We start from the raw sequence: 9505 nt of genomic DNA on the forward strand, positions 1-9505 counted from the left end.
GTGTGAAATCATTAACCAAAATGTCGAAAACAATGTCCAGAGACTAAGTCCGAAAGGGCAAATGGTTAACCAGTAAGCAGAGTAATCATTAACCAAAAAGGGCAAAAGTAAGTAAAAAGTATGAAATCATTAACCAAAAAGCACAAAATTAAGTTAAAAGTGTGAAATCATTAACCAAAATGTCGAAAACAATGTCCAGAGACTAAGTCCGAAAGGGCAAATGGTTAACCAGTAAGCAGAGTAATCATTAACCAAAAATCGCAAAAGTAAGTAAAAAGTGTGAAATCATTAACCAAAAACCCGAAAATAATGTCCAGAGACTAAGTCCGAAAGGGCAAATGGTTAACCAGTAAGCAGAGTAATCATTAACCAAAAATCGCAAAAGTAAGTAAAAAGTATGAAATCATTAACCAAAAAGCACAAAATTAAGTTAAAAGTGTGAAATCATTAACCAAAATGTCGAAAACAATGTCCAGAGACTAAGTCCGAAAGGGCAAATGGTTAACCAGTAAGCAGAGTAATCATTAACCAAAAAGGGCAAAAGTAAGTAAAAAGTATGAAATCATTAACCAAAAAGCACAAAATTAAGTTAAAAGTGTGAAATCATTAACCAAAATGTCGAAAACAATGTCCAGAGACTAAGTCCGAAAGGGCAAATGGTTAACCAGTAAGCAGAGTAATCATTAACCAAAAATCGCAAAAGTAAGTAAAAAGTGTGAAATCATTAACCAAAAACCCGAAAATAATGTCCAGAGACTAAGTCCGAAAGGGCAAATGGTTAACCAGTAAGCAGAGTAATCATTAACCAAAAATCGCAAAAGTAAGTAAAAAGTATGAAATCATTAACCAAAAAGCACAAAATTAAGTTAAAAGTGTGAAATCATTAACCAAAATGTCGAAAACAATGTCCAGAGACTAAGTCCGAAAGGGCAAATGGTTAACCAGTAAGCAGAGTAATCATTAACCAAAAAGGGCAAAAGTAAGTAAAAAGTATGAAATCATTAACCAAAAAGCACAAAATTAAGTTAAAAGTGTGAAATCATTAACCAAAATGTCGAAAATAATGTCCAGAGACTAAGTCCGAAAGGGCAAATGGTTAACCAGTAAGCAGAGTAATCATTAACCAAAAATCGCAAAAGTAAGTAAAAAGTGTGAAATCATTAACCAAAAAGCGCAAAAATATGTTAAAAGTGTGAAATCATTAACCAAAAACTCGAAAATAATGTGCAGAGACTAAGTCCAAAAGGGCAAATGGTTAACCAGTAAGCAGAGTAATCATTAACCAAAATGCGCAAAAGTAAGTAAAAAGTGTGAAATCATTAACCAAAAATCGCAAAAGTAAGTAAAAAGTGTGAAATCATTAACCAAAAACTCGAAAATAATCTCCAGAGACTAAGTCCGAAAGGGCAAATGGTTAACCAGTAAGCAGAGTAATCATTAACCAAAAATCGCAAAAGTAAGTAAAAAGTGTGAAATCATTAACCAAAAACTCGAAAATAATGTCCAGAGACTAAGTCCAAAAGGGCAAATGGTTAACCAGTAAGCAGAGTAATCATTAACCAAAAAGCGCAAAAGTAAGTAAAAAGTATGAAATCATTAACCAAAAACTCGAAAATAATGTGCAGAGACTAAGTCCGAAAGGGCAAATGGTTAACCAGTAAGCAGAGTAATCATTAACCAAAAAGCGCAAAAATATGTTAAAAGTGTGAAATCATTAACCAAAAACTCGAAAATAATGTCCAGAGACTAAGTCCGAAAGGGCAAATGGTTAACCAGTAAGCAGAGTAATCATTAACCAAAATGCGCAAAAGTAAGTAAAAAGTGTGAAATCATTAACCAAAAATCGCAAAAGTAAGTAAAAAGTGTGAAATCATTAACCAAAAACTCGAAAATAATCTCCAGAGACTAAGTCCGAAAGGGCAAATAATTAACCAGTAAGCAGAGTAATCATTAACCAAAAAGCGCAAAAATATGTTAAAGTGTGAAATCATTAACCAAAAACTCGAAAATAATCTCCAGAGACTAAGTCCGAAAGGGCAAATGGTTAACCAGTAAGCAGAGTAATCATTAACCAAAAAGGGCAAAAGTAAGTAAAAAGTATGAAATCATTAACCAAAAAGCACAAAATTAAGTTAAAAGTGTGAAATCATTAACCAAAAACTCGAAAATAATGTGCAGAGACTAAGTCCGAAAGGGCAAATGGTTAACCAGTAAGCAGAGTAATCATTAACCAAAAAGCGCAAAATTATGTTAAAAGTGTGAAATCATTAACCAAAAACTCGAAAATAATGTCCAGAGACCAAGTCCGAAAGTACAAATAATTAACCAGTAAGCAGAGTCATCATTAACCAAAAATCGCAAAAGTAAGTAAAAAGTGTGAAATCATTAACCAAAAATCGCAAAAGTAAGTAAAAAGTGTGAAATCATTAACCAAAAACTCGAAAATAATCTCCAGAGACTAAGTCCGAAAGGGCAAATGGTTAACCAGTAAGCAGAGTAATCATTAACCAAAAATCGCAAAAGTAAGTAAAAAGTGTGAAATCATTAACCAAAAATCGCAAAAGTAAGTAAAAAGTGTGAAATCATTAACCAAAAACTCGAAAATAATGTCCAGAGACCAAGTCCGAAAGGGCAAATGGTTAACCAGTAAGCAGAGTAATCATTAACCAAAAAGGGCAAAAGTAAGTAAAAAGTATGAAATCATTAACCAAAAAGCACAAAATTAAGTTAAAAGTGTGAAATCATTAACCAAAAAGTCGAAAATAATCTCCAGAGACTAAGTGCGAAAGGGCAAATGGTTAACCAGTAAGCAGAGTAATCATTAACCAAAAATCGCAAAAGTAAGTAAAAAGTATGAAATCATTAACCAAAAAGCACAAAATTAAGTTAAAAGTGTGAAATCATTAACCAAAATGTCGAAAACAATGTCCAGAGACTAAGTCCGAAAGGGCAAATGGTTAACCAGTAAGCAGAGTAATCATTAACCAAAAAGGGCAAAAGTAAGTAAAAAGTATGAAATCATTAACCAAAAAGCACAAAATTAAGTTAAAAGTGTGAAATCATTAACCAAAATGTCGAAAACAATGTCCAGAGACTAAGTCCGAAAGGGCAAATGGTTAACCAGTAAGCAGAGTAATCATTAACCAAAAATCGCAAAAGTAAGTAAAAAGTGTGAAATCATTAACCAAAAACCCGAAAATAATGTCCAGAGACTAAGTCCGAAAGGGCAAATGGTTAACCAGTAAGCAGAGTAATCATTAACCAAAAATCGCAAAAGTAAGTAAAAAGTATGAAATCATTAACCAAAAAGCACAAAATTAAGTTAAAAGTGTGAAATCATTAACCAAAATGTCGAAAACAATGTCCAGAGACTAAGTCCGAAAGGGCAAATGGTTAACCAGTAAGCAGAGTAATCATTAACCAAAAAGGGCAAAAGTAAGTAAAAAGTATGAAATCATTAACCAAAAAGCACAAAATTAAGTTAAAAGTGTGAAATCATTAACCAAAATGTCGAAAACAATGTCCAGAGACTAAGTCCGAAAGGGCAAATGGTTAACCAGTAAGCAGAGTAATCATTAACCAAAAATCGCAAAAGTAAGTAAAAAGTGTGAAATCATTAACCAAAAACCCGAAAATAATGTCCAGAGACTAAGTCCGAAAGGGCAAATGGTTAACCAGTAAGCAGAGTAATCATTAACCAAAAATCGCAAAAGTAAGTAAAAAGTATGAAATCATTAACCAAAAAGCACAAAATTAAGTTAAAAGTGTGAAATCATTAACCAAAATGTCGAAAACAATGTCCAGAGACTAAGTCCGAAAGGGCAAATGGTTAACCAGTAAGCAGAGTAATCATTAACCAAAAAGGGCAAAAGTAAGTAAAAAGTATGAAATCATTAACCAAAAAGCACAAAATTAAGTTAAAAGTGTGAAATCATTAACCAAAATGTCGAAAACAATGTCCAGAGACTAAGTCCGAAAGGGCAAATGGTTAACCAGTAAGCAGAGTAATCATTAACCAAAAATCGCAAAAGTAAGTAAAAAGTGTGAAATCATTAACCAAAAACCCGAAAATAATGTCCAGAGACTAAGTCCGAAAGGGCAAATGGTTAACCAGTAAGCAGAGTAATCATTAACCAAAAATCGCAAAAGTAAGTAAAAAGTATGAAATCATTAACCAAAAAGCACAAAATTAAGTTAAAAGTGTGAAATCATTAACCAAAATGTCGAAAACAATGTCCAGAGACTAAGTCCGAAAGGGCAAATGGTTAACCAGTAAGCAGAGTAATCATTAACCAAAAAGGGCAAAAGTAAGTAAAAAGTATGAAATCATTAACCAAAAAGCACAAAATTAAGTTAAAAGTGTGAAATCATTAACCAAAATGTCGAAAACAATGTCCAGAGACTAAGTCCGAAAGGGCAAATGGTTAACCAGTAAGCAGAGTAATCACTAACCAAAAATCGCAAAAGTAAGTAAAAAGTGTGAAATCATTAACCAAAAACCCGAAAATAATGTCCAGAGACTAAGTCCGAAAGGGCAAATGGTTAACCAGTAAGCAGAGTAATCATTAACCAAAAATCGCAAAAGTAAGTAAAAAGTATGAAATCATTAACCAAAAAGCACAAAATTAAGTTAAAAGTGTGAAATCATTAACCAAAATGTCGAAAACAATGTCCAGAGACTAAGTCCGAAAGGGCAAATGGTTAACCAGTAAGCAGAGTAATCATTAACCAAAAAGGGCAAAAGTAAGTAAAAAGTATGAAATCATTAACCAAAAAGCACAAAATTAAGTTAAAAGTGTGAAATCATTAACCAAAATGTCGAAAACAATGTCCAGAGACTAAGTCCGAAAGGGCAAATGGTTAACCAGTAAGCAGAGTAATCATTAACCAAAAATCGCAAAAGTAAGTAAAAAGTGTGAAATCATTAACCAAAAAGCGCAAAAATATGTTAAAAGTGTGAAATCATTAACCAAAAACTCGAAAATAATGTGCAGAGACTAAGTCCAAAAGGGCAAATGGTTAACCAGTAAGCAGAGTAATCATTAACCAAAATGCGCAAAAGTAAGTAAAAAGTGTGAAATCATTAACCAAAAATCGCAAAAGTAAGTAAAAAGTGTGAAATCATTAACCAAAAACTCGAAAATAATCTCCAGAGACTAAGTCCGAAAGGGCAAATGGTTAACCAGTAAGCAGAGTAATCATTAACCAAAAGGCGCAAAAGTAAGTAAAAAGTATGAAATCATTAACCAAAAAGCGCAAAAATATGTTAAAAGTGTGAAATCATTAACCAAAAAGTCGAAAATAATGTGCAGAGACTAAGTCCGAAAGGGCAAATGGTTAACCAGTAAGCAGAGTAATCATTAACCAAAAAGCGCAAAAATATGTTAAAAGTGTGAAATCATTAACCAAAAATCGCAAAAGTAAGTAAAAAGTGTGAAATCATTAACCAAAAACTCGAAAATAATGTCCAGAGACCAAGTCCGAAAGGGCAAATGGTTAACCAGTAAGCAGAGTAATCATTAACCAAAAAGGGCAAAAGTAAGTAAAAAGTATGAAATCATTAACCAAAAACTCGAAAATAATGTGCAGAGACTAAGTCCGAAAGGGCAAATGGTTAACCAGTAAGCAGAGTAATCATTAACCAAAAAGCGCAAAAATATGTTAAAAGTGTGAAATCATTAACCAAAAACTCGAAAATAATGTCCAGAGACTAAGTCCGAAAGGGCAAATGGTTAACCAGTAAGCAGAGTAATCATTAACCAAAATGCGCAAAAGTAAGTAAAAAGTGTGAAATCATTAACCAAAAATCGCAAAAGTAAGTAAAAAGTGTGAAATCATTAACCAAAAACTCGAAAATAATCTCCAGAGACTAAGTCCGAAAGGGCAAATAATTAACCAGTAAGCAGAGTAATCATTAACCAAAAAGCGCAAAAATATGTTAAAGTGTGAAATCATTAACCAAAAACTCGAAAATAATCTCCAGAGACTAAGTCCGAAAGGGCAAATGGTTAACCAGTAAGCAGAGTAATCATTAACCAAAAAGGGCAAAAGTAAGTAAAAAGTATGAAATCATTAACCAAAAAGCACAAAATTAAGTTAAAAGTGTGAAATCATTAACCAAAAACTCGAAAATAATGTGCAGAGACTAAGTCCGAAAGGGCAAATGGTTAACCAGTAAGCAGAGTAATCATTAACCAAAAAGCGCAAAATTATGTTAAAAGTGTGAAATCATTAACCAAAAACTCGAAAATAATGTCCAGAGACCAAGTCCGAAAGTACAAATAATTAACCAGTAAGCAGAGTCATCATTAACCAAAAATCGCAAAAGTAAGTAAAAAGTGTGAAATCATTAACCAAAAATCGCAAAAGTAAGTAAAAAGTGTGAAATCATTAACCAAAAACTCGAAAATAATCTCCAGAGACTAAGTCCGAAAGGGCAAATGGTTAACCAGTAAGCAGAGTAATCATTAACCAAAAATCGCAAAAGTAAGTAAAAAGTGTGAAATCATTAACCAAAAATCGCAAAAGTAAGTAAAAAGTGTGAAATCATTAACCAAAAACTCGAAAATAATGTCCAGAGACCAAGTCCGAAAGGGCAAATGGTTAACCAGTAAGCAGAGTAATCATTAACCAAAAAGGGCAAAAGTAAGTAAAAAGTATGAAATCATTAACCAAAAAGCACAAAATTAAGTTAAAAGTGTGAAATCATTAACCAAAAAGTCGAAAATAATCTCCAGAGACTAAGTGCGAAAGGGCAAATGGTTAACCAGTAAGCAGAGTAATCATTAACCAAAAATCGCAAAAGTAAGTAAAAAGTATGAAATCATTAACCAAAAAGCACAAAATTAAGTTAAAAGTGTGAAATCATTAACCAAAATGTCGAAAACAATGTCCAGAGACTAAGTCCGAAAGGGCAAATGGTTAACCAGTAAGCAGAGTAATCATTAACCAAAAAGGGCAAAAGTAAGTAAAAAGTATGAAATCATTAACCAAAAAGCACAAAATTAAGTTAAAAGTGTGAAATCATTAACCAAAATGTCGAAAACAATGTCCAGAGACTAAGTCCGAAAGGGCAAATGGTTAACCAGTAAGCAGAGTAATCATTAACCAAAAATCGCAAAAGTAAGTAAAAAGTGTGAAATCATTAACCAAAAACCCGAAAATAATGTCCAGAGACTAAGTCCGAAAGGGCAAATGGTTAACCAGTAAGCAGAGTAATCATTAACCAAAAATCGCAAAAGTAAGTAAAAAGTATGAAATCATTAACCAAAAAGCACAAAATTAAGTTAAAAGTGTGAAATCATTAACCAAAATGTCGAAAACAATGTCCAGAGACTAAGTCCGAAAGGGCAAATGGTTAACCAGTAAGCAGAGTAATCATTAACCAAAAAGGGCAAAAGTAAGTAAAAAGTATGAAATCATTAACCAAAAAGCACAAAATTAAGTTAAAAGTGTGAAATCATTAACCAAAATGTCGAAAACAATGTCCAGAGACTAAGTCCGAAAGGGCAAATGGTTAACCAGTAAGCAGAGTAATCATTAACCAAAAATCGCAAAAGTAAGTAAAAAGTGTGAAATCATTAACCAAAAAGCGCAAAAATATGTTAAAAGTGTGAAATCATTAACCAAAAACTCGAAAATAATGTGCAGAGACTAAGTCCAAAAGGGCAAATGGTTAACCAGTAAGCAGAGTAATCATTAACCAAAATGCGCAAAAGTAAGTAAAAAGTGTGAAATCATTAACCAAAAATCGCAAAAGTAAGTAAAAAGTGTGAAATCATTAACCAAAAACTCGAAAATAATCTCCAGAGACTAAGTCCGAAAGGGCAAATGGTTAACCAGTAAGCAGAGTAATCATTAACCAAAAATCGCAAAAGTAAGTAAAAAGTGTGAAATCATTAACCAAAAACTCGAAAATAATGTCCAGAGACTAAGTCCAAAAGGGCAAATGGTTAACCAGTAAGCAGAGTAATCATTAACCAAAAAGCGCAAAAGTAAGTAAAAAGTATGAAATCATTAACCAAAAACTCGAAAATAATGTGCAGAGACTAAGTCCGAAAGGGCAAATGGTTAACCAGTAAGCAGAGTAATCATTAACCAAAAAGCGCAAAAGTAAGTAAAAAGTGTGAAATCATTAACCAAAAACTCGAAAATAATCTCCAGAGACTAAGTCCGAAAGGGCAAATGGTTAACCAGTAAGCAGAGTAATCATTAACCAAAAGGCGCAAAAGTAAGTAAAAAGTATGAAATCATTAACCAAAAAGCGCAAAAATATGTTAAAAGTGTGAAATCATTAACCAAAAAGTCGAAAATAATGTGCAGAGACTAAGTCCGAAAGGGCAAATGGTTAACCAGTAAGCAGAGTAATCATTAACCAAAAAGCGCAAAAATATGTTAAAAGTGTGAAATCATTAACCAAAAACTCGAAAATAATGTGCAGAGACTAAGTCCGAAAGGGCAAATGGTTAACCAGTAAGCAGAGTAATCATTAACCAAAAATCGCAAAAGTAAGTAAAAAGTGTGAAATCATTAACCAAAAACTCGAAAATAATCTCCAGAGACTAAGTCCGAAAGGGCAAATGGTTAACCAGTAAGCAGAGTAATCATTAACCAAAAGGCGCAAAAGTAAGTAAAAAGTATGAAATCATTAACCAAAAAGCGCAAAAATATGTTAAAAGTGTGAAATCATTAACCAAAAAGTCGAAAATAATGTGCAGAGACTAAGTCCGAAAGGGCAAATGGTTAACCAGTAAGCAGAGTAATCATTAACCAAAAAGCGCAAAAATATGTTAAAAGTGTGAAATCATTAACCAAAAATCGCAAAAGTAAGTAAAAAGTGTGAAATCATTAACCAAAAACTCGAAAATAATCTCCAGAGACTAAGTCCGAAAGGGCAAATAATTAACCAGTAAGCAGAGTAATCATTAACCAAAAAGCGCAAAAATATGTTAAAAGTGTGAAATCATTAACCAAAAACTCGAAAATAATGTCCAGAGACTAAGTCCGAAAGGGCAAATAATTAACCAGTAAGCAGAGTAATCATTAACCAAAAAGCGCAAAAGTAAGTAAAAAGTGTGAAATCATTAACCAAAAAGTCGAAAATAATGCCCAGAGACTAAGTCCGAAAGGGCAAATGGTTAACCAGAAAATCCGTCGAATAATGTCCAGAGACTAAGTCCGAAAGGGCAAATGGTTAACCAGTGGAAGGGCGATCAAGCGGAAAAATTTGCCCCGGTTACCCGGGATGGAGTTCCAGAGGTCCGGCCAGAGTTGTCAAATTCGTCCCGCTGATCGGACGCTTGTCATTCGGGTGGCTGGGGGTTGGCGGGGTATCTGCACAGTAGTAGGAGGTGGCAAGTCGGGACTTGGACGTTTATTCCAAGAGTCCACCCGAGCCTCCAGGTCTGCAGAGACCGACCCTAGCTGCCGCCCAACCGACTTTTAAGCCTTTTTCGGATGGGGATTTTTTCCCATTTTCGTCCATTTTTCGGGTTTTCTGTCGGGC

Source organism: Heterodontus francisci, unplaced genomic scaffold (genome assembly GCF_036365525.1).
Source record: "Heterodontus francisci isolate sHetFra1 unplaced genomic scaffold, sHetFra1.hap1 HAP1_SCAFFOLD_1411, whole genome shotgun sequence".
Taxonomy (NCBI): Eukaryota; Metazoa; Chordata; class Chondrichthyes; order Heterodontiformes; family Heterodontidae; genus Heterodontus; species Heterodontus francisci.